At 40.3% G+C, this 26,116-nt stretch overlaps 1 protein-coding gene and 1 non-coding gene across 2 annotated transcripts in view; one reads left to right on the top strand and one right to left on the bottom strand.

Annotated features, from left to right (window-relative positions):
* The window catches only part of ALG14 (ALG14 UDP-N-acetylglucosaminyltransferase subunit), a 101,581-nt gene that overhangs the window by 19,840 nt on the left and 55,625 nt on the right, over window positions 1-26,116 (bottom strand). The gene's annotated exons all lie outside the window — the stretch shown is intronic.
* LOC128775965 (U6 spliceosomal RNA) lies at window positions 12,924-13,027 on the top strand. The gene has a single exon (XR_008420943.1). It is a non-coding gene; the product is annotated as a U6 spliceosomal RNA (small nuclear RNA).

Below are 26,116 nucleotides of genomic sequence, written 5' to 3'. Positions count from 1 at the left end.
CAAAGCCAAATCTTGTTAAAGAAGAGATTCTCAACCACTCTGGAGAGAATACCAAACCTCTGGGTTTGCTAATTCAAATATGGAGCCCCTGTTTTTTGAAACAATAGTTTCTGTCTAATTGCGAACAAGATGGTGTCTCTGAGCAGTTGACAGTCCAAGGAAAGGGCATGACTCGAGGTGAGAGCATGGATTCTGGAGCCACACTGCCTGGGAGTGAATCCTGGCTCTGCCACTTCCTACCTGTGTGAACTGGTGGGAACTATTTCACCTCTCTGTGCCTCAGTTTCATCATCTATAAAAGGGGGATTCAAGCAGTGCTTTCGACATAAGGACTAAGTGGGGTAAGGCCTACAAAGCACTTAGAACTCAGCAAGTCCCTTATGCATATTTGCTATTTTTTTTTCCTTAGTCTCTCTGCCTAGGGTTGCCTCACAACAAATACCAAAAGATGGGTCTCAGAGCTGACGGGGGAAAAGAATCCTTGTGTCATCGGTACGGCTGATGTTCTTTCAAGATCAACAGTGGCTCTTTTGATTTCATTACAGTCTTCCCTCCTCCCCCAAACCCTGCGGAGGGCACTGCTGGGCCACGGTCCAGGCATCTTCTGTCGGGGCAGCAGGTTCTCAGGTCCCCTCTGAAGAGCCTTTTAAGGGAAAAGGACGTAGGCTGGCAGAAGAACAAACCCCTATTTTGTGTAGTTCAGCTACCAGGGCAAATATAATGCCCTCCAAATTATTTACTGGTAAAGCTTCCCAGGGCGAGACTGAGAATAAAATTCTGTTAGAAATCCACTCTAGGGTATGAAATAGAATTATCTCCACCAGGATTAAATCACACTTCCTGAGTCTGACAGAGCGTTTCCAGGGAGAGTGAGTGCCATGCAGCCTTTCAAGCCACACTGTCATTCCTGACTCCTGCCCCCACTGACTGTCAGCCCATTCAGCCTCTCCTGCCAGCTCCTTGCGGCTTGAGTCTTTGAAACAAGGAGCTGGGTCCAAAGACAAAACCGGGGTACTTTTGGTTGGGGGAAATGTTGGCAAGGGGAATTCTGGAGAAGAGCTGGAGCAAGGCACTCACTCACACACCTGACAGACGCGAAGTTTAAATTTGATGTGAATTATAATCAAGTGTGTTAAAACCCACGTTGCAGTTCTAATAGCTTACCACCAGCCAATCACTCTGGGCTTCTCAACCTATTATGACTTTATTAAGAAATTTCTTCACGAATTCAACAGTTATGGCCTGAGCAGAATGGGAAGCACAGTGTAATGATTACAGTATGGATGCTGCAGTTTCAGACTATTTTGGTTTGAATCCTATCTCAGCCATTTAGTAGTCATCAAACTTTGGGCAAGTCAATTTTTTTCCTTATGCCCCTATTTTCTTAGCCACAGAATGGGGCTAAAAAACCAAACAAACAAACAAACAAACAAAAAAAAACGGCAGGTAACTAACTCATAGGGTCGTTCTAAGGATTAAGTGAATTAACATGTATATGGAATTGGAATGATGCCTGGCATTTTTCTTGGCACAGGGGCCTGGGAAGATGAGTGAACCACCAGGGAGCCTACAATCCATAAACACGGTACTGTATTCAGCTCCTATCATGTACTTTGCACAAAATGGGTGCACAGAAAAAGTCTTTGAGGGGTGGGGCGCCTGGGTGGCTCAGTTGGTAAAGTCCTACTCTTGGTTTCGGCTCAGGTCATGATTTCATGGTTTGTGGGATCAAGCCCTGCATCGGGCTCTGTGCCGACAGCACGGAGCCTGCTTGGGATTCTGTCTCTATCCCCCCCCTCACTTGCTCACGTATGCGCACGTGACATATTTCTCTCTGTGTCAAAATAAATAAATAAACATTAAAAAAAGTCTCAGGGGGAGCTGGCAGAAATTGCTGATTCACTATTGAATCTCTAGTGTTGCTGGGCAGTTTAGCATCACAAAATACCTCAAACAACAACAACAACAACAACAATGCTTTGTACACTGCTTCTATAAATAAGAACAAAAGCTTTGTAACATGTCATTAGTTAAAAACTATCCACTCCAATACTGAGTGTCTTTAAAAACTATGAAATGAACAGAAAAGTTTTAGTCTTTCAACAGAGGAAATAGTTTTTCACTGCCTTATATAATCACTTCTAAAATTTAAAGCATATGTTCACCACTGATATGCCAATAATGCTCTGCTATGAGGGACCAGAGCACTATGTTCAATCAAGAAAATCCTTTAGACAATATATAGATATAAAAGGGTGAGAAGAACATCATGGACTGTTCTAAAGCCATAAAATCATTTCCCTCTCCTTCCCCTTCCACTTTGCAAGAGTATTCACTGATCTTTTCTTATTCACAGTTTTTAGATCTTTGTTTTTAAAATCTAAGAGTTCTTGTAGCATCCTATAAAAACAGACTACAAGGAGAGAGCCTGTCGAGGGACTGAATTCTTTCTAACCCAGGCAATTTAAGGCAAAAGAAGAATCCAATTAAAAAAACCCCAGAGATAAAGATACAGTCCACAATACAAATAACATCTAGCAACGTATCTAATGAAGTACTTTTGCTAGATCTGTGTTTGAAAAAAAAAACAAAACAAAACTGGGTAGACATAATTATGCAAGAGTGAGGAGAGTTTATAACATCCTCACATTCTCGAAAGCATGTGGCCCCCAAATGTCCCTAACAGAGTGACTTCTTTTTCTGCCTTCCTTTCTCCTCTTCTCTCTTTGCAGTCAGTGCAGGCAATCACTGTGTTATGCCAGACCCTGCAGCTCTGGCTGGGCAGGGGGTTCCTTCTCCAGCTCCCTCCTGGGGGAGTGGTCCACCCCTTTTATTGGCCAACTCCATCTTTCTTTTGGCTCCAACTGTCTTCCTAGGCTGGATTCCCCATTTTAACCCTCTAATCCTGCTGGGAAAGGGCCTCTGGCAGGACTACCATTTGAAATCCTGTAATTTTTTTTTTTTTTTTAAGATTTTTTTTTTAAATTTTTTAATGTTTGTTTATTTTTGAGACAGGGAGAGACAGCATGAACGGGGGAGGGTCAGAGAGAGAGTGAAATCCTGTAATTTTAAAAAACAGTCTTTTTATCTGATGCAACTCTCTTTCCCCCTCTCACCCAAACCCTGCCAATTCTGTTCCTAAACCCTCTTCAATGTGGCCCTGCCCTTGATCTCCACTACCTGAGGTGAGCCTCTCACCTGACTCACTCAGAACCTCCCACCTGTTTTCCCGGGCTCGCTTCCTCCTGCTCCTCCACTCCACTCTCCAAGTGCTGCTGCATGACTTCTTCCTAAAATACAAACCTGATCGTGTTGTCAGTTATCGTCAACAGACTCCTGCTTTATGTTCCTGCTGAACATAAAGTCCAAATGCCCTGAAAGATCTTTCCCAAAACTCCTTAGCTTCATCATTGTGGTTTCAAGGCTCACCTCAATTATTTTCTATGGTAAAAGAGAAACACACGAGTATCATTGAAGTTAATATAAACAATAATGTGAGGAATCAAGACATATATTTCACAAATAATAATACCTGTTTGTGACTACATATTGTACTTTAGTGACCCTTCAGGTACAACCGGTTTTGTAGTTCTAAAGTAGACTTAATTGTTCTAAATGCTTTCTTTGTCCAAATTAATGAGTTTTTCTAAAACACATAAGCCAGGATTAGAAAAGATTTGGCCAGTGTGCGTATTGGAAATCAAAACTTTAGGACCGGTATTCCCACTTCCTATTTTTTTTTTATTTTAACGGGGATGAGGAGGGGAGAAATGACCAAATTAGGGCTCAGAAAGAGAAGAGAGAGAGGGCAACAAAGACGTATCAGATTCCTGAATGACCATTTGTACTTCAGGCTGGTCCTGACCAAAGCAGGACAGTTTACAGGGACTCATATTCTTTGTAAATAGTATCTCATGTCATTCTAGTCCCCACAGCCACAGTAAGAGATAGGTATGATTGTCTGTATTCTACAGGTGAAGAAACATAGCAGCAATATTAATTTTGCTTACTATGGCAATCACTGATTAAGTGTAATGCTTACAATTAAGAGGGAAAACTCACCCCTCCTGTTTCCCTGGATGGGAGAGTAAAGTGCCTTTTTCTCAGCCTTCTCACTCAACCCTTCCCTGGGGAGGAGGACTGCCAGGCTTGCCTGAGCAGTGAGTTTAGGAGAACAGACTAAGAATGCTCAGCCCTGCCAAGCCCATGGGCCTTTCCACTCTCTTCCCACTAGCCCTTCTTCCACACCCACCCTTTACACTGGCTTGTGTGCTGGGTAGAGAAGAGAGGCAGGCCTGCAGTCTAATTCAGGGGAGAAGATTAGTAAACCTAGGGTGGCTGCACATCAAAGCCACACCCTCCAATCTGGCTTTCATCACTCGATAAAGCTAATATTTTCCTCTCTAGGTCTTATTTCTCAATTGGTTATGAACATAAAAGGGGAAGACAGAGGGCTATTAACTGGCTCCCTAAAAACTAAACAAGGCACATCATAGGTGCTCAATAAGTATCTGTTAAATGAATGAATTTGCCCAAAGCCACAAAGCTAATAAGCAAAAGAACAGAAACTTCAATCTATGTCTGACAGAAAAGCCCATGGTTCCTTAAAATTCCACTTTAGTGCTTCTCATCGAATGTTCTATTTCCACGTTCCAATTCATGCTTCTGCATGGTGGCCAGGAAACTGGAAGCCCTGGCATCCGCTGCCATAAAAACACATGTATGCCTAACAATTTGGCGGGTAATCCATTCGTCTACAAGAATGGTTACGGGTGGGTTCAGCATGTCTGCTTGTTCTCAGCTGTATCGTGGGCCACTGCTGAGGGAGCCCTGTAGGTACATGAGATGGACCTAGAAGACACGGAGAAGTAGAGCAGTGTGTGGAACAGACAGGGACGGGAGAGACAGGCAGCCGGGCAAGAAGCAGCAAGTGCAAAAAAGGGGCAGGGCAAGGAACTGGGGACCAAGAGAGAACGAAGGCCCAACAGGGCTCTGGGGGTTTGCGGGAACGGGGAGGAGGCAGGCGAAGGAAGAAGGATCATGAAAATCCCAGCAGAACAAAAGGCCACAGACACAGGAGATAAAACTATGTCCAAACAAAGAACACGAAGGGGAGATGGATACAAGAACAGGAGTAAATCACAGGCTATGAAAATAGCCACAAACTGATTTTCCATTTCATGTCAAGATGATGAAAAGTGAGAGCTAATCTGTGTGCCAGTAGCCTTCAGGAACTAAGAAATAAAACACCCAGATTGAAAATAGTTTGGGGAGCCAGAAGATGACAAGATTCCTCCTGCAGGCAAAAGTGAAATTAATGACAGCATCCCCTACCCCTTTCCCCTACCTTCCCGTCCCCATCCAGTCACAAAAGAGTGGGGAGCTGTCTGGCTGGCAACCATGTATGATCTCAGCGGGGACCCTGTTCAGGCTGAGCTAATATAGTTGCTTTTTAAGAGTATCTGGTAGAATTCAGGATTGTGTGTTCACAAACACCATATAAAAACAGGGTCGTCTTTGCCTTCCAAGCAGTTTTTTTTGCTCCGTTTAAAGGCCGGGCTGAGTCTTTTTTTCCCCTGGCTGGAGTGGCACACAAAGAATTCTCTGACACGCTGCACCCACTACAGATGAAAGCGCTTAAGTGTGAGTGAAAGCAACAATGTTTAGAGTGACATTTACTAGCTGCAAACAGTGAAATCAGAGAGCTTCAGTTCTCGGAGATTAAATGTCAGGCTTTAAACATTTAGCAGAGTATTAGCTAAGGAAGTTTTTAAAATTTAGGATTTAGCTTTAGACTGCAAGCAGGACTTGAGACAGAGAAAAGAAAGTCTTCTTAAAGCAAGGAAACAATTGAGCCATAAGCTGAATACGACTATGTATTTTTAACTGAAGGTGAGACAGCCGCAGGGCAGTTACTGAGTTCAGCTCACCAAACCAGTGGTGCTGGCTGTTCTTTACTGTTCCAGATTAGTATGAGGAAGTGGACGTTCCCTGCACTTCACATTTCGGAAGACATAAGCCAAAGGTCTAAAACACGGGAGTTTGTAAGCATATAGTTTTTCCACAGCAGATATGGACTTTACAAGCCCAGGAGTTTTCACATTACTGTTTCAGAATGAATGCTTTTTAATGCATCTAAAGAGGTTAGGAAAATAGATCACTTAAAAATATTTTTTTCCAAGGTTAACTTTATTGATGACAAAATTGGCTATAACTGCCAAATAGAACATCTGCTTTTGTGACTAATAAAATCTCAAATTCGACAATAGTAGCAATTCTTTCTTTCTTTCATTCAAAATGGCTGATAAGCAATTTCTCTACGATGCTTATTTTGGGGTGCTGGGCAGACACAAAGCCCATGATAATGGTTAACATTTCAAGCTTTATTTTAAACACTTTATAAGCGTTACATTATCCCCATTTTACAGATAAGAAAACTGGGGCTTCAAGAGATTAACGACTTTGCCCAAGACCACAGGACTGCTAAATCAGGTGGCATTCAAACTCTAGCCACTGTCTCCCAAGCCTGAGCACTTAGCTTCTGCCCCAGGAACTCTCAGTCTGGCAGAGACCACAGGCATGTGGACAAATAAAGTTTAATGCAAGAAAGCCACAACAAGATACGAACAGAGACACAGATTCTGTCTCAGGTCTGAGAGCTGAGGAGACATTGAAGGCAGGTCTTGACAGAGGACGTAGAGTTTTTCTAGGTGAAAAAGGTAACGTTGTTTCAGGCATAGGAAGCTACGCTCCCAAAGCATGGAGGGCTTGGCATGTGTGTGGAGGCTCCAGAGTTCACAGTGTATTTGACGGGGCAAGTATGGGAATGGGAAACAAGGAGATTACAAGAGGCCGAGTGGAGACATAGAGGGAGGCTGGAGTGGGGGAAATAGAGGCCACCAGAGTTAGGAAGGGCAGAAGCAAAATGATCTGGCAACTGGCTGGATGTGCACAGGGAGGGAGAGGAATCTATAGTGGCTAGCGTTTTAGACTGCTGCAAAGACTGACAACGATGGAGGTAAGACAGGTTGGGAGTGGGGGTAGAGAAGAGGAAGAGGACACTTCAGTTCAGTTTTAGAAAAGCTGAGTTACAGACACTTGAGGGATACCTGGGTATCTGCTCTACTGCAACTTTACAAACACTGAGCGCCTTTTGTACCAAGTACTAAGGAGGCCACAAGAGAACAAAACTGGGTCTTGCCTTCCCGGAGTTTACGTACCATGTGGTCTTATTCTTAATGGTGGCAATGTGTTGGGCAACTAATGGGATAATTTCTGGTTGTGATGGTGACCTGGGGGTGGTGGTGATACTATTTGTGCTTAGCAGACAAGTGCAACAGATACAGACATTCTGTGATATTTGGGACAAATATCTGGGATATTTGTTTAATAAAACAAAGCACTATCTTATATCCCACTGGATGTCCATATAGGTGATAAGTATTTGAGCTCATACCCTAATCGTCTTTCACATAGAAGGACAAAAAAAATTTTTTTTGCAAGTTTCATATACACATTGAATTTTCCCAACTAGAAGTACCATGAGAATTGAGCAAAGACTATACATTGCTTTGTTTCCCAAGAGCTAGCTGTTCGCTATTTAAGAAAATTACATCAAGAATTGGAGGAGCTGAAAAAGTTCTGGAGATGGAGAGCGGTGATAGTTGCACAATAACATGCATGTACTTAATTCCACAGAATTGTCTACTTGAAAATGGTTAAAATGGCCAATTTTATGTTATATATATTTTAAAAGAAAAAAGTTACAAGTTAAGAAAGAGAAAAAAGATAATTACACGCAGGCAGCAAACCCACTGTTTTCGAGCTACCGTATGATACATTGCATCGGTCTGCACTGCAGCTGCCCTAATCATGCAGACTCCACATTCTCATCTACCTCCTTGACTGCATCTCCTGGTGTGGTCATGCCTGGAGATACTATAAAACATGTAATGTGATGACAAATCGCTTGCTTTTTATTTCTCCTTTTTATTACAGCTAGGGCATTACATTGCATTTTCGGAATTCTGTGATACAGGAGAGGGTTATATTAACTATGAATTTCAGTTCAGCATAGGAAGGGGCATGTTACGGAATATGTGTTAGGTAAAGGATACATTATGTCGAAAGGTTGAGAACCCTACTGAGAGACAGACATAGGTAAGTGCAACTAAAACACAAGGCAACCACGGAAATACCTCAGAGAGGAAAAAGTATAAAGGGAGAACAAGGGAAAGAGATGTTATTGGCCATGGGGGATCTGGAAAGATCTGTGGAGTAAGGAAAATGTGAGCAGGCACCGACTGATGTCCTCTGTTAGAAGAACTACACAGATGTGGGGCTTGGGACCTGATGCCTCCAATGATGACCATTCCTTTTGGCATGACTTTGATTTTTATCAAGTTCTTTTTGATGTTCTTCCTGTTTCTCCCCTGCAGTGGCCCTTGTTCTGGGAAGTTCTAGTAGGTAGAGAATGATAAATCTCTAGCCCACGTAGTATCTTTTCCAGAATCTAAAAACTGTGGTCTCTTTAATAGTCTCTGGTTAATCTCTTCTTCAAGCTAATCTCCTTACTTCCTCCAACTGTTTCTCTTATAACTTGGTTTCATATTCCCTCGCCATCTGGGTCATTTTCCTCTGAACATGTTCCCATTTGTCAGCGGCCCTTTAAAAGTGTGGTACCTAGCATTAAATGTGATTTCCAGAGCTGAAATATGGAACTGTATTTCCTAATATCCCAAAAAGGGGGAAGTGTTATCGCTCCACACAGTGAGATCAGGATGGAGAAGGGAGCAGGGGAGGACCTATCTTAATCATCACTGTACTGCCAATATTGAAAACTTTTTCTTTTTTGTTTAAGCAAGTTAAATCTGAATTTTTTTTAAAAAAAATTTATTTAGTTTTGAGAGGCAGAGAGAGACAGAGCATAAGTGGGGAAGGGGCAGAAAGAGAGGGAGACAAGGAATCTGAAGCAGGCTCCAGGCTCTGAGCTGTCAACACAGAGCCCAACGCGGGGCTCGAACTCACAAACTGTGAGATCATGACCCGAGCTGAAGTTGGACGCTTAACTGACTGAGCCACCCAGGTGCCCCTAAACCTGCAACTATAGTTCTGATTTCTGTGTCTTTTATTCATAGTTTTTGTTTTGAGGATTAAATGAAAATGTGGGTCTTATTAAAAGACACTAACAATTATTTTTTTTTAATGCTTATTTATTTTGAGAGGGAGGGAGGGAGAGTCCGAGTGTGCATGCGCAGGGGAGCGGCAGAGAGAGAGGGAGAGAGAGAATCCCAAGCAGGTTCTGTGATGTCAGTGCTGAGCCTCACACAGGGTTCGATCCCACAAACCATGAGATCATGACCTGAGCCAACATCAAGTCACGTGCCTAACCAACTGAGCCACCCAGGTGCCCCAACACTAACAATTATTTTTATTTGCTGATAGCATGTGCATACTGCCATTGTATAGTAATTTCTTATCTGAAGACTTAACAGATTGGGCCCTGCCCACGTCCCAAGTCAATCTAACCAAGACTGGCAGGTACACCACCTTTTCTAGGGGGTTGGTCCATAAAGTGGAGTTAGTATTTCTGCCTTAAGGATGGATCTAATGTGTGTGTGGAACGCCCCTGAATTCCTGTGTGTCCAGTGAACCTCTGCTTGAGCCCCACCATATGGATAATTTCACCTAGGCTCCTGATTTTTTCATCTCATTTTGGTCTGAGACTGAAACCCTGCAGTAACCTCACTGGCTCCTGACAACAGGCTGTCCCCTGGGGCTGAAACAGTCCCAGTTCACCTCCCCATTCTGATGCTACAGACACTTGAACCACAGTGACACCATCCAGTGGTCTGAAACTTTGGAAGCCACAGAGAACCTCTACAAAGACATCACTGAGGCATAAATACTAGCTTGCTATGCACCATGAATTCAATGCCCTCGAATGACTGACCAAGGAATAGGGGACAGATTAGCCTCAGAAGTCTAAGCACTCTATGTCACTTCTACTGGCCACCCAAGTTCCAACATGCTTTTGCAGCTGAACAAGACCAGCTTGAAGGTAAACCAGGAGAGCAGGGATATCTGTCTGTTAGCTGATGTATCCCACCCCCTTAGAACAGTGCTTAGCACGTAACAGATGCTTAGATATGGCAGACATCTATCTTTGTTTTGCCCAGCATTCCTTTTTTTGAGGACTGCTTTTTCCCTACTCCACATTATTCTGATGGGGCTCCCAATCACAAGACTGAACAAGCTAGGAAATCATGTCATAAATCTGGAGCTCACTAATCTCCATGTCCCTAGTCCCTAGATTCCCTGCAGTTAAGCAGATATCTGCACTCCTTACTTCTGGAGAATCTGAGTCATGATGTCAAGAGGGCTGATGAATGTAGGTGGGTACATTCTGCAAGTACATCATTCAGAGACTAAACTTTATATGAATGTTCATCATGAAACCCAAGCCAACAAGGTAATACCAATACCAGAATTTATCTTATTCACATTCAAATAAATTGGAGATAAAACGTTTTCAAAGTTCTGATAGATGGAATACAGTTTTTATAATGTCAGCTTTACTGTTTCCTCAGAAAAAATTTTAATCTGTGAAATATGAAAAAAATAGATATTGGATTAAAATAATCCAACAAATTGGGTGGGGGGGACAGGAAAAGTTATGGTTTGCTTAAGGCTTGTTAAAAACTGTGGTAAAAATATATAACCTAAAATTTACCCTCTTACCCATTCTTAAGTGCACAGTTCATTGGTGTTAAGTATATTTACAATGCTGTGCAACTATCACAACTATCTCCAGAACTTTTTTATCATACCAAACGAAAACTCTGTCAAAAATTCACCTTTCCGCCGCTCTTCCCAGCTCCAGGTAACTGCTATTCTTTCTGTCTCTATGAATTTGCCTATTCTAGGCAAATTAACTAGAATTATGACTACATTACATTAGAATTATAAGTTATACAATATTTTCTCCTTTTGTCTGGTTTATGTCATTTAGCACACATTTTCAAGGTTTATCGACATTGTGGCATGTATTAGAATTTCATTCCTCTTTAGGGCTAAATAATACTCCATTATTTGTATATACCACATTTTATTATCCACTTATCTGTTGACAGACACTTGGGTTGTTTTCATCTTTTGGCTATTGTGCTATGAACACTGGGGTACAAGTATCTGGTTGAGTCCCTGCTTTCAATGATCTTGGGTATACCTAGAAGTGAAATTGGGTGGATCATGCAGTAATTCTATGCTTAACATTTTGAGGAACCTGTATAAAGCTTTTCAAAATGACTTATGAAGTAAAAATTTATTAACTTAGGAACTATATAAGCAATAAGTTATTCTTCACCTAATAATTCACGTATCATTACTGGAGACAGAAAGAGTGCTGTATTAAATAGAACAGAAGATGCATCATTTCCTTGTAGTAAAGGAAGGAACAGGAATTTCCAAGTAGCTACAAGTCCCCACAAAAGTAAGAAGTCACAATAACTGCAACTTGCTAAAATGTAAACACCAGGATCTTTACACACATGAAATATAGTCTTAATAAAACTTAAAACTTTTTTCCTAAATTGTGTAAGAATAAATCCCAGGATGTGATCACACAACTGGTCTCTTTTGTATGCAAAATAATCGATCAGTACCTATCTAAAGTGCAAAGGTTATGAAAGATAATGAAAGACTGAAGAAAGCAGGGAACTAAGGAGCTCTGATATTGGATCTGGAACAGAAAAAGGACAATGGTGAAAAAACTAGTAAAATCCAAATAAAGACTGTTAGCTAACAGTACTGTATACCAGTGTTAATATCGTCATTGTGATAACTATACTATGGTTACATAAGGTGCTAACCCTAGTGGAAGCTGGATGAATGATATATAGGAATTCTCTACCATTTCTGCAACTTTTGTGTGCATTTTAAGTGATTCCAAAATAAACGCTAAAAATAATTATAATCTCTGGACTTCAGTGGGCACCTGCAATTGTTAAGCCAAATAATCAGAAATAGCAATAATAAATTTGAAGTTGTAAGTCTCTTCCTTGAAAAGAGGCTCCAACATTCACAAAGAGGAGAAAAGACAGTAATTTTATAGTTAGTGCCTCCCATAACCAATTTTCTCTTGCACCCTATTGCCATCTTGGCCTTACATTTCTTCCTTCTAGATCCATCCTCCCAACCCTTTTAACTCAGACTTTATAGAAGAAGGCTCTCCCAACATTTATATCTTCTTTAAAAAAATTTTTTTAACGTTTATTTATTATTGAGAGACAGAGACAGGGCATAAGCATGGGGAGGGCAGAGAGAGAGGAGGAGACACAGAATCCGAAACAGGCTCCAGGCTCTGAGCTGTCGGCACAGAGCCTGATGCGGGGCTCAAACCCACAAACCGCAAGATCATGACCTGAGCCGAAGTCAGATGCTTAACTGACTGAGCCACCCAGGCACCCCGAACATTTATATCTTCTTAACCATCCCTTTCAACTGTTGCCAAATCAATGTTTACAGTCCAGATTGTTCTCTGAGCTTTTACAGTACACCCACTGGCCTACTGGACATCCCCACTTCCAAAGGCCACTGAAATTCAGCATGTATCTAAAGCTAATCCTTCATTTCACTCACTTACCCAAGTCAGAAATGTAGGACTCAGCTTAGACTTGTCCTCAATCCTCCCCATCCCTACTCCTATGAGCAGACAGACCATCCTACCATGGTCTATACTGTAGTATGACATTCAATATCTTCCATTCGCTAAAGTATAAAGTTGAAATCCAGCCATCTTTATCATTGATAGACACAGTGAATTTGTACCCAAAAAAGCCAAAAGAGATTGTAGAAAGCAGTACTTATAAACTCAGAACATTTTCAATGTTGAAAACACATTTTTTTTTTTCTTGAAGGAGAAAGTACTTGCTTTGAAAGCACATATGCCAGAATTGGAATGATACAGAGATTAGCATGGCCCTTGTGTAAGGGTGACATGCAAATTTATGAAGTACACTTTTTTTTTTAATAAAAGAGAGAGCAAGCGCAAGTGATAGAGAGAGAGAGAGAGAGAGAGAGAGAGAGAGAGAGAGAGAGAGACTCTTAAGCAGGCTCCACGCTCAGAGCAGAGCCCAATGTGGGGCTCGATCCCATGACCCTGAGATCATGATCTGAGCCGAAATCAAGAGTTGGACACTTAACTGAGACACCCAGATGTCCCTGAAGTATACCATATTTTAAAGAAATTATACTAATTTTCCACAATCTCTGTCAGAGGACAGAAATAGAAGGAATACTTCCTAACTTATTCTAGGACACCATAATTACCCTAATACTAAAACCAGACTACAACATTACAGGAAAAGAAAACTACAGACCAGTATCTCTCATGAAGATAGATGCAAAAATCCTCAATAAAAATATTATCAAATCAAATCCAACGATGTCTAAAAATAATCATATACCATAATCGAGTGGGATTTATCCCATGTATGTAAGGTGGTTTCAACATTCGAAAATCAACTGATGTAATGTATCACATCAACAGGCTAAAGAAGAAATATCACATGATAATATCAATAGATGGAGAAAAAGCATTTGACAAAATCCAATACCCATTTGTGATAAAAGCTCTTAGTAAAGTAGGAAGAGATGAAAACTTCCTCAATTTAATAAAGAATATTTCTAGAAAACCTACAGCTAACATACTTAATGGTGAGAAGCTTTCCCACTAAGATTAGGAACAAAGCAGGGATGTCCCCTTTCATCACTCTATTTCAACATTGTACTAGAAGTCCTAGCCAACGTAATAAGATAAAGAAATAAAAGATGTACTGATTAAGAAGGAAGGAATAAAATTGTCTTTGTTTGTAGATGGCATGATCATCTATGTAGAATATCTGAAAGAACTGACCAAAAAATTCCCAGAGTAAGTGATTATAGCAAGGTTATAGAATGTAAGGTTAATACATAAAAAGTTAATCACTTTCCTACTAAACACTGACTTTAGAAGTTAAAAACATATTACCATTTACATTAGCACCCTAAACAATGAAATACTTAGGTAAAAATCTAACAAAATATGTTCAGATCTGTCTATATGAAGAAAACTATGAAACTCAGATGAAAAAAATCAAAGAACTAAATAAATAGAGAGATACTCTACGTTTGTGTATAGGAAAACTCAATATTGTCAAGATGTCAGTTCTTCTCAATTTGATCTACAGATTCAAAGTAATCCCACTCAAAATCTCAGCAAGTTATCTTATGGATTTCAACAAACTGATTTTAAAGTTTGAATAGAGAGGCAAAAGACAGAGACTAGCCAACACAACACTGAAGAAGAACAAAGTTGGAGGACTAACACTATTCAACTGCAAGACTAACTATAAAGCTACACAATCAAGACAGTGTGGTATTGGTGAAAGAAGAGCTACATAGATTAAAAGAATAGAACAGAGAGGGGTGCCTGGGTGGCTCAGTCAGTTGGGCAGCCAACTTCAGCTCAGGTCATGATCTCATGGTTCGTGGGTTCGAGCTCCACGTTGGGCTCTGTGCTGACAGCTCAGAGCCTGGAGCCTGCTTCGGATTCTGTGTCTCCCTCTCTCTGACCCTCCCCCGCTAATGCTCTGTGTGTGTGTCTCTCTCTCTAAAAAATAAATAAACATAAAAAAAAAAAAGAATAGAACAGAGAGCCAGAATACGATTAATTGACATTTGACAAAAGAGCAAAGGCAACACAATGGAGCAAAGACAGCCTTTTCAACAACTGGATATCCACGTGCAAAAAAGAACTTCGACACAGACCCTACACCTTTCACAAAAACTAACTCAAAATGTATTACAGACCTAAATGTAAAATGCAAAACTATGAAATTCCTAGAAGATAACATAGGAGAAAATCTAGATGACCTTGTTTTCAGAGATAACACCAAAGGCATGATCCATGAGAAAAATAATTGATATGCTGGCCTTCAATAAAATAAAAAATTTCTCTCCTTCAAAAGACATTGTCAAGAGAATGAAAGAACAAGCCACAGACTGGGAGAAAATATTTATAAAGATGCGTCTAGTAAAGGACTGGTACCCAAAATATACCAAAAAAAAAAAAAAGTTTTAAAACTTAACAGTAAGAAAATGAGCAACCCAATTAAGAAATGGACCAAAGATCTTAACAGGTACTTCATCAAAGAAGATAGACAGATGGCAAACCAGCATATGACAAGATGCTCCACATCATATGTCATTATGGAAATGCAAACTAAAACAACAAAATACCCATAAGAATGGGTACACACCCATAAGAAGTATAAATAAGCAGAGCACAAAAGATGTTTAAGGCAGTAAAACTATCTTGTATGAAACTGCAATGCTAAATACATGCCATTATACATTTGTCAACACCTACAGAATATACAACACCAAGAGTGAAAGATAGTGTTAACTATGGACTGTGGGTGATAATGATGTGCCAGTGTAGGTTCATCGGTTGTAATAAATGTACCACTCTGGTGCGGGATGCTGACAATGGAAGAGGCTATGCGTATACAGTGGCAGAGGGCATATGGGAAATTTCTGTGCCTCCTGCTGAATTTTGCTGTAAACTTAAAATTGCTCTAAAAAATAAATTTAAAAAGTGAGAGAAACAAACGAGTATACTAACACTTCTATTAGCCATGTGATTATCTATTTGTGTATTATGGATTAGAAAATACCACAAGGATGAGTTAGTTCTTTTTGCTATTCCTAAGTTCTACAAAGAAAAGAAATTTATTGTTGACTGGAAGGCAAAAAAAAATATCAGAATATCATTCCACATTTAGTGAAAGGTTGTACAAATTTGGAAGATAGAATTCCAATTCCAACCAGGCCTAGCAGAAATAAAAACAAGCAAAGTTCTTCATTGTATAAACAATGAAATAGAATAAAGTCAGAGGAATTGTTCTGACCATATATTTAGAATACTTTGTGTTGATCTGGCCACACTATGATCAGAAAGCCAACTCAGAAAAGAATGAGGGATGGTGGGGGCATCTGAATTAGCCTAGAAACCTAAATACCCTAATTACTTCCATATAAAACAGGATTAAGATTCTTTACCATTCCTTATTATTGAAATTCACAAACTAAATTTGACTATTGCTTCAGTCGTCACTTTTAATGAATCAAAGTGATAGAAAGTAAAAATAATGAAAACATTTAACCAAACTTCATTTAATTATTGTTTTATCATATGAACTTTCATGTAAACATGATTTAGATCTTTTGGTGAATGTCACTGTAATCCCAAATCTCTAGTTTAGGGAATTAATAACATCCAACTCAATCAGAAGTGGAGTTGGAACTAAACTTTTATGAACTATCTTACAGTCATTTTCTCTTATTAGAGTAAGCTACCATGTTGTTGTAGTAGAGCTCAGTAAGGTTTTGCTGCTCATTAAGTTAATAATTAGTTCTCCATATTGGTTACTAAGACATACAAATGCCAGATATGGTGGTCCCCAAGGGTGTGTTAGTAGAGTTAGGGAAAGTTCTGAGGTACCTCTAATCAGACAATATTCTACAAGTTAGTCACATACCACATCTTCACATACTGGCTTCCCCTCTTGAGAACATCTATGCTTCAGAGCCAACTGGGCCTGTTCCAAATAGCCCTACTTTGGTGGACTTTCCTAGTACATCATTTTAGAATCAAGAATCAAAGACTCTTAAAGCTGGGAGGAAACTTATTTATTTATTTTTTTTAACGTTTATTTATTTTTGAGACAGAGAGACAGAGCATGAACGGGGTAGGGTCAGAGAGAGAGGGAGACACAGAATCTGAAACAGGCTCCAGGCTCTGAGCAGTCAGCACAGAGCCCGACGCGGGGCTCGAACTCACGGACCGCGAGATCATGACCTGAGCTGAAGCCGCTTAACCGACTGAGCCACCCAGGCGCCCCATGCTGGGAGGAAACTTAAAGATCAAAAATGATATCACAGGAAAAAGTATAATCTGGTAAGATGCTGTTCAACCCTTTCTTGTGTCTACCCTGTTGATTAAACAAGAAAACAAAACAAAACAAAACAATCCAGAAGAATCTTCCCCTTTTATTACAGATATCAGGGTTGCTTTATGTGTAAATATAGAATTGTCTCATTTTTCCAGTGCAGGATCAAAAGCAGCCTGTATCGGAACTTGACCAAAACCTATTGTTTATTCACAATTTATCCTAACCCTTCATTTCTTCTGATGGAAGTAATTTTCCTGTGCTTTATAATAAAAACACAGCAACCAGAACCTGGATGTTTACAGTGTTTTGCCAACAACTAAAGCAAACAATACCCCAAATCTGAACTGGCTATGTAGACAAAAGAAATCAAATAATTACTTCAGAGTTCCAAAACCAATTTATTGGTCTAATGAGGGCTAGACTCCAACTTGGACACTCAACTGTTTTCAGGTCCCTAGTGAGATAAATGTTTTAGCATGTATTTTTAGCCAGGAGTTATTTTTATTTTAATAGCACTGCTTTTAAATAACTTTTCTTTAAAAAAACCCCCAAAACCCAAAAACCAAATAAAAGACCCTCCAGCATTTCTAACTTTATGATTCTCTAATTGAATTATGTGATTCAATTATGAAGCAATGGTTAGTTTACTTTACCCAACTTTTATCTTTTTGTGTTTAGAATCATTCTCAGAAATCCAAATTGGCTGATTACTGAACAAGTTCTAATTACTCCCCAAAGTCCAGGGAGCCTGGACTTTTAGGATTGTTCACTGTTTGGCTGGGAAACAGGCTTCTTCTTGTAGTGCCCGATCTGCTATGGATTTAAAAACTGTCTTAAATGGCTATTTGTTCTAGTTCTTTGAAGTACATTTGCTGCTCCTGCCTTCTGGAACTATTCTGACAGACATGCTGAAGCCTCATGCCATATTCTTCACTATGTAGTTTGTGCAGTCGGGAAAAATGGGATAATGGCTCATAAACCCGCTCTCACCTCCAAAAGAGGGCTTGGGATTTAAAACACCTCCGAATAATCGCAATGATGTTTCTGTCTAGAACCCTGACGAAGTCAGCCAGTTCAGTCCCTAGTCCGCATGATCCCTCCTTCCTAGCCTTGCTCTTGGGGCCATGCCTGCCTCCTACATTCTATACCCCTCTGAGCATAAATGCCCTCCATGTCTCATTGTCATCTCAGTCATCCACAGTGCCCAGCTCACAGCAGTTATTTGATGAAAAATAGTAACACATTTGTGAATAATTTATTTGCAAATAATTATAACCTGCTGTAAATAATAGCAAGCTTATAAAATAGTAATTCAGAAATAAAGAACTTCAAAGGATAGACGTTCAGATTATAATCAGTAAAATCTTGCTCTGATACCTAGGTCTTAACAATGGCATCAGAAAGCAATTCTACATCAGGGTGCCTGGGTAGCTCAGTTGTTTAAGTGTCCAAGTCTTAATGTTGGCTCAGGTCGTGATCTCATAGTTTGTGAGACTGAGCCCTCACAGAGCAGAACCTGCTTGGAATTCTCTCTCTCACACTCTCTCAAAATAAATAAATAAGCATTAAAAAAAAAAAAAAGAAAAAAGAAAAAGAAAACAAGTCTACATTGATAGTTGCAGGTCCTTTTCAAAAATAAAAAATAATTCAATGAATAACATTTTCCTTAAGAATCAAGCAGCATTTTGGCAGAATGGCAATAAAGGAAGACCTGAGTTCCTAAGGCTTGGTTATGTTTCCTAACCCTTTTCAATATGAAGAGAGCTCAGCCATTTTAAACTTGCCGTGGCACTCTGAGGAGAGGTGAGGTCCAAGATCCCATGCTTTTTGGTAAGTAGGAGGACACGGCACACCTGGCTAGTGGGGACGGAGAGAGTCCCAGTAATAAAGATGTCCCAGGAAGCAGTGGATCACAATTCACTTCTCAGTGGAATCAAGAGGGACAAAAGGGGGGTAGTAGAAGCGGAGATATTTAGCTGACCGACCAAGAAGGAAGACAGTGCTTTGGTGGGAGCTGAGATCAGGAGTGGCTAATTTCTATCACAGTGTGTTCCAGTTCCCTCCATGTGAGTTATTAATGAAAGACCTCTCTAAGCACCTGAACACATCACTAAACTCCGTAGGGGATAACGACAAACCCAGAAGACTTAGTTTTTGAACCTTGAAGTGCTCACAATCTAATCTAGGGAAGGAGAAAATTAACGGAGGTTAAGATGACTAGAAAACAATTACATGCTAACTTATAAGTTCAAGAGGAGTTCACAGAAGGGACAGATCTGGATAGAATGACAGCATAAGGCAAAGCTCAGAAGAAGCTTCCAGAAATGAGGGAATGAATTATGTAACTGAGAATCGGTCATGTTGATGAGCTCCTCCTTGATTCAGAAAGATGTCCTTGAATGGTGGCCCAGCAGAAGAAAGCTGAGATTCACTGGTAAATCCTGACAGACTGCTTTTGGAAGGGCTGGAGACTGTGATGAAAATACAACAAGAGAGCCAAAAAAGAAAGAACAGAGAAGCAAATAATCCTTGGTTGTTTTCATGCCTGAAGGGGCTCACTGTGGCATGAAAATCAACATGAAAACAGTTAGGCATACCACATCATCCAAGCTGGGCACTGTGCAGACATTCCTTGGCTTAAGTTAAAAAAAAAAAAAAATTAACTCCTTGTTAGCCTCTCGGTTTTTGGAAGAAAACATTTAACCTAGTGACCAAGGGGGCGGAGGAGGACCTAGGAATTATCACGGAGGACCCTTATGTACATACTAGTTTTGTTCACATAAGACTGTGAAGTAGGTGTTATGGTCCCTGTTGTAAAGATGAAGAAAAGGAAGTTTATGGACATTAAACAGGTCACTTAAGCTTGCCTAAATATCAGAATGGCAGACCTAGATTCTGAACCCCAGTATGTGTGTGGCCCAAGCCCATTTCCTCTTTTCCATGTAAAGAATATATATACTTGGTTACCCTTAGAGAGGAGAGAAATCTATGTTTCATTTGTAGTGTAGCCTAGAGCTGAACCTGGAGCTGGGAGTGAGAAGAACTGGTTTTTCTTATTCATGCTTTGCTATTAGTCCTAAGACTCTGGACAAGGCATCCCCCCTCTTAACTCTATTATCTAAGCTTTAAAAAGAGAGTGTGAGATTAAATCATTGCTAAGGTATTAACTGTATAAGCTTATGATTCTATGTGTACAAGTATCCCCACCAGGGAATAACTTACTGTGACTATTCTAACAAAAAGAAGAAGGGAAATATGAAGAAACACATTGATCTTTGTATCTAGAAATCCACCAAGATAATAATAATAAGCAATCTTACAAGTATTAACTCTTCTGTCACAGGCTCTAGGACTCTAAAGAGGAAGGGTTCAGGGACAGCAGATTTGTCTTGATACTATGCATAATAAGCCTACTGCCCTCACTAACATGACCTGCATCTAGTCCTTCATGATGTGTATGAGACCTACCAGTCACCCCTTTATACTGCTACCACCCTTTATGGTCCTCAAGACAGAGTGTGAAGGCTAGAAAGCAACACGGTCCACTCAGGGAGCCCACACATAAGTGAAATAGAGGTAAGAGACCACACAGACCACATATCCTGCATGGGGAAGTCACTAGTGAGCTCTGGCTAATTTTTGCACTGCGGTCACGTGCCCTTCCAATTTTTCAAAAAGAGCCAGAAATGTGGGTTTTGTGCAATGTGAAATACGCTGATCAACTACATGGTCCAACTACTGACCAACTATATGAATAAGACAAAACATGTCTGTATCTGTATGTGGCCCAAAGAGCATCAGTCTGCTTTAGAATTAGCTGATAAAAAAGAAGAGTCAGGAGGCCTGAGGAGTGCTTATCTTAGAAATGAAAAAAAAAGAGCTTACTGAAGTAGACGAAGAATAGGCACTGGGAAAAACCTTATCCAATTCACATCTGGATGAAGTCCATCAGTGACCCATAAGCTGTTACACATCTATCTCATAATGCTTCGAGTTTTTGTCAACACCTATCTGCTTCCTACAGCCAACAGCAACAAAACCTTTCAAACAAAGGTGAGTGCGCTGGGTTCAGGGACAGAAAAAAGGGACAGAACTGTTAAAAATTAAAACTAAGTTCTAATTCTCAATAGACCTGAGGTAACAGTATAATTTCTGTAGCAGAAACTGATCAAGGCAGCTGACCAAGATTGGAGGTTAACAGGCTAAACCCCAGGGTCTTTGTAAAGAAAGTAAGGTAGGAGAGGATGTCAAGGGGAAGATGAAAACTGGGGCTTCAACGTGGATCCCTCTGGGAGGTCAGAGGTGTGAATGAGAGAGAGGCAGAAAGAAAGAATGGTCAAAGCATGAAAAGAGACACAAGAGAGAAGGCTATTGGATAGGCAAGACGGCAGGCGCATAACCAAGCTTTTGAATGCATGTATGTGAGTGACAGGTGTTCCTTGAATAAACCGTGAGGAACCCCAGAAAGAATCTAAGAGCTAAGTCACCATCACAATTTCAAGAACACATTTTGGGCTTCCACTCTATCTATGACACTATGAGGTCCAGTACGTTCAAGGAGCATGAAGTCATTCCAGCAGGAGGTGAGGAGTTAGCAGTTTTGAGTGGTAGGCAATCACCTTCTCAGCAGAGAGAGTGGCCTGTTTAAAAGCAAGTGGATCTGACATTTGTGCTTCTTCGACTGTGGCCTTTTATCATTCCCATTTGATAGGGACGAGAAACTAAGCTCAGAGAGGCCAGATGATTAGTTTCAAGTCACACACCTAATTATCGACAAAGCTGATAGTAAAACCCAAACCTCCTGATTCCCAGTATGGCACTTTTTCTCCCGTACCACAACTAAGATATAGCACATGGATGCAAACCAGAGCAAACAATACCATGGAAATTTGAAGAAAAAATGTGAGGCAAATACTCAGGGGGAATTTTTCATGAAGACTGTAAAATAAAAAGGGGGAATTCTCCTATGACCCGAAGATTGGAAGTGTGCCACACAGAAGCCTCACCCAGTTCCCAGAGAGAGAAGGGAAATCCACACCTCCACAGACTCCCAGCCCCCACCCTGCCCCACTTCTGGCCTCCTTTGGCAGTGAACAGTGAGGAACTTTTTTCTCCCCATGTGACTGCACACAGGTGAATCACAGCTCCTTGAAAAGCTGAAACAGGACAGTTGGCTTAGGAATAATAAAAACAGCAACAGATCAAGTCCCTTGAGCTTCGGGTGCTGCCTCCACTAACAAGACTTATCTGCAAAATCCGGTATCGTGTAAGCAAATCTTTAGAAAAACAGCATCTGGAGCTTTGAAGATGTGGACACAATTGATCTGAGCATGTGACACCTGTCTTTAGAGAAAAGCAATTATTTAGCCCATAAGAGCAAATGTGTTTTCACAAACTGTCAGCTATAAACACTTGTAAAAAATTGCTTTGTGAAAGATCTGTATAAATGGCTTAAAGGTGAGATCAGGAAGACCAAGAATGCAAAACGGTATTCTGGTAACAAATGGAATTTGCTGCCCTTTGCAACTCTACAGCTGATCCTGCCACAGATTTCATTCTTTATGATAGAATATGGAATTTGTGACATCATGACATATGAAACTTATAAACCTAGTATTCACACTTCTCAAAAGGAATGATCCACATGTTCTTCCTATAATTCAAAGGTCTTCTCAGCAAGGAACTTCTTGCTGTTTGTTAAGTTTATTAATTTGTTTTGAGAGAGAGAGAAAGAAAGTGCAAGCAGGGAAGGGACAGAGAGAAGGAGAGACAGAATCCCAAGTAGGCCCTGCACTGACAGTGCCCAATGTGGGGCTCAAACTCACGAACTGTGAGATCATGACCTGATCAAGGTCGGATGCTTAACCAATTGAGCCACCCAGGCACCCGACTTCCTACTGTTTTTAAGAGTGTGCAATACCAGCTCAAGTTCTCTGGCCTATTTCTAATCCAACCCTTCCACTCCTTTAAACAAGAATGCTAAAGTATCTTTTTGTGTAAGCCACAATAGTGTTTGAAATTTGCAAGGTGTTTACTCGTTCCCTTAGTAAACCAAGGATAATCATAGTTATCAACACTGACTGGAAAGTCTTTTTGAAGAATATTTTTATAATTATTTGCCAATGTGCCTTAGAGAAAATCAGAGTTTGTCCTTTTGACCCTGTGGAAATGGCTCCATGGAAGGTGAGAAGCATGTGGCTGACATCTAATAAAATGCTGCCCTGGTGTAAGAGAATCTTAACACCCATACTCCACGTAGAGAAGTAGTAACTTTTCCACAGCTGATTTAACTTCATACATGTCTAACACTAGAAAAAGAAATTCATGACCAGGAAGCTTCACTGTATTCATGCTACAAAAAATAAGGATTATACCAGGAGACCAGGAGAAAAATCACCAAAAAGCAGCTACCAAAGAGGAAATGCTAGCCTAAAAAGGTATGGTTTCACCCAATGACTTGTGGGGAGGGAAATAAGAAATCCAAAAGACAGACTATGAAGAAGATGGCATTTAGTCCTCAGAGACTGTTACAAAACACTGACTAGTGTTTGCATGTATACACTGTATGCATGTATACTTAGGATGTGTGTGTGTGTGTGTGTATCTCTATCTCTATAGATATATATCTAGATAAATCTCTATCGATATACACACATATCTATACATGGACATCTATATATCTGTATCCATGTATTTTTTAAAATAAGGTAAAGCCCTAAGTTGTTCCAGGACACTTGGAGCCTAATACAGGCGGTGGCTGTACAACACTGTGCATGCACTCACTGCCACTGAATCGTACACTTTAAAATGGTTAATTTTATGCTGTGTGAATTTCACCTCAATGAAGAAAATAAAGTAAAACAACAGTATTCTGCTTAAGATGAATGTGAAACTTGCCACTTCCTTTTGCTTTCTTTGACAAAGGCAATATTTAAATGTTATCAAAAAATCCTTAGATGAATTCCAGGGATTAATTTAGTGGGGGCAAAAGTTAACCAAGGAGCAGTTATGCAGTGCTTTGACTCTTTCCTTCCTATATCCTTCCCTCCCCAACTTCTCTTTAACAGGTGCTGGGATTGCCAAGATGAGTAACACATCCCACCTTTCCTCAAGTTCAGAGACTGCATTTAATTTCTCAACTCTCCAGTCTGCTTCCATAGGAGCTCTGGTTCTAGACATCTCCAAATCTTTAATGAGGGCACTTGACTAGGACCGCTCCCATCCCATACTCAATTATTTGTGTTTTCTGCGTTCCCTTCTTATCCTTTTTCCCTCACACCAGATGGAGGTTTTTAAAATGCTAAGCTAAAACGGGCGTTTATTGATTTTCAGATGCTATAAAAATAGAGGTATCCCCATTCATTTGAAACTTTAAAGAAGGCCCTTCAGAGGCTGTGAAACTAAGACTGATTCTAGGAATCACATATTTAACTGAAGATTGTTTCAAAGATTTTCTTTCTCTTCATCCCACCACCCTCTGTTCTCGCTTAGCCAACCAGTGCCTCCCACCATTCTCTCCCGCAAGGCCAGAGCTCTCCCAGTTCCCTGCCTCTGACCACACGTGAGCCCTTTCTTTGGAAACAGCTTTGTTTTCATCGCGCTTCCCTTTCTCATCCTCTCGCCACTGAATTCCTTTCCCTTCGGCGTTCATTTTTGTTTTCACTGTAGCCACATTGTTATCCTTAGGAAAACATGCTAGCTTTCACCCTGAAAGGAAGAGGCCCCACCAGGCCCCGGAGCTCACAAGTGCCTGTGATGGACTGGCACAGTGACAAGTCAGAGAGTGACGCAGGCAGAGTGAAACGGGAGAGAAAACCGGTAGGCAAAGCCACGCTGGCTTCTGCAGAGAGGAAAAACGTCACGTTTGCCAAGTGGAAAAAGGATCAATTTAGAAAGGAAAGAAAAATCATTTTCAAGCTTTGGAGAGTCCCCCAAAATGAAGAAAAAGAAAAACAACTCAAAGCAATCTCTGATGATATACAGCCTAATTTTGACCCAGATTTTGTTCTGAGGTCACTCAAAATGTGAAACAGAAGTCATAACGTTTAAATTAAATACCTCATTTGTGGATGGAAGCAGCTACGGGTTGTCACCCAGCCAATGTGTCAGTGGCACAGCTGGTAATTTCACCATGCAGCTGGGAAAGGCAGTCTGTCAGTCATAAGAAACCAGATACGTGGGAGGATTTTCACATAAAATCACTTCTCACAGTGGACTCTGACCATCGTCAGACTTGCTAAATGCACGTATCACGATACTCAGTTTGTTCTTCCATACCTTTATGAAAGTTGTGAAGTTTACAATGCGTGTACTGAGGAGAAACACAAGCTGGGAAAAAGGAACACTGGCATCACTTTAAGGTGGTACAGAGGACTGGTTAACAGAGGTACAGGAACTGAATGAATTTAAACAAATGTCTCCCAAGTATGATTTCATTAATCGTAGACAATTGTGGTCTAATCGTTTCTTATTTGACTTGGCTGGAAAAGTCTTATTCTCACTTTACTCCATTTATAGATAGGCATCTTGGGTCAGCTGACCCTTTCTTTGTCTAGCTAAGTTTCCTTTGAACACGTTATAAAGGTTTTTGATCACCAAAAAATATAATACCAGATGAAGGTCATTATACAAAGAGAATGAAACTAACAGCAATCCAGCGGGAAAAGAAATTTACTGTAAGGATTCTGGCTTATCAACAAGAAGTTAATTGACTTCTTAATGTTTCAAACACATGTCAATCAACAGGCCAATAAAATTTTTATATACTATGCAAACAGTGGTAATTACAGTTTGTGGCTCACCACAGAAACTATCTAATGAAAAAAAAATCATGATATGGACAATAACCCACTCTCCATGTCATCAACTTGCTACTGAACTTAGAAATTTCACTCCTCCAACTGGGTATGGAACATGGGAAAAACTAACTAAGTAAAATAATGGCCTTCTTTCATACAAAGCATGATCGTACATGTAATAAATACATCTAAATTTGTCATGGTGAATTAAACCAGCTTCAGCTTCAGGCAAAGAGGCAGAGTATTAGGCTGAAATGAACCAATTCTTTCCAATTTGTTATACATGTAGAATCTGAAATTTATTGTTTACTTGATTTAAAAATT

Source organism: Panthera pardus, unplaced genomic scaffold, assembly GCF_024362965.1.
Source record: "Panthera pardus isolate Hobbes unplaced genomic scaffold, ASM2436296v1 HiC_scaffold_11, whole genome shotgun sequence".
Taxonomy (NCBI): domain Eukaryota; kingdom Metazoa; phylum Chordata; class Mammalia; order Carnivora; family Felidae; genus Panthera; species Panthera pardus.
This window is presented reverse-complemented; position numbering and strand designations above follow the sequence as displayed.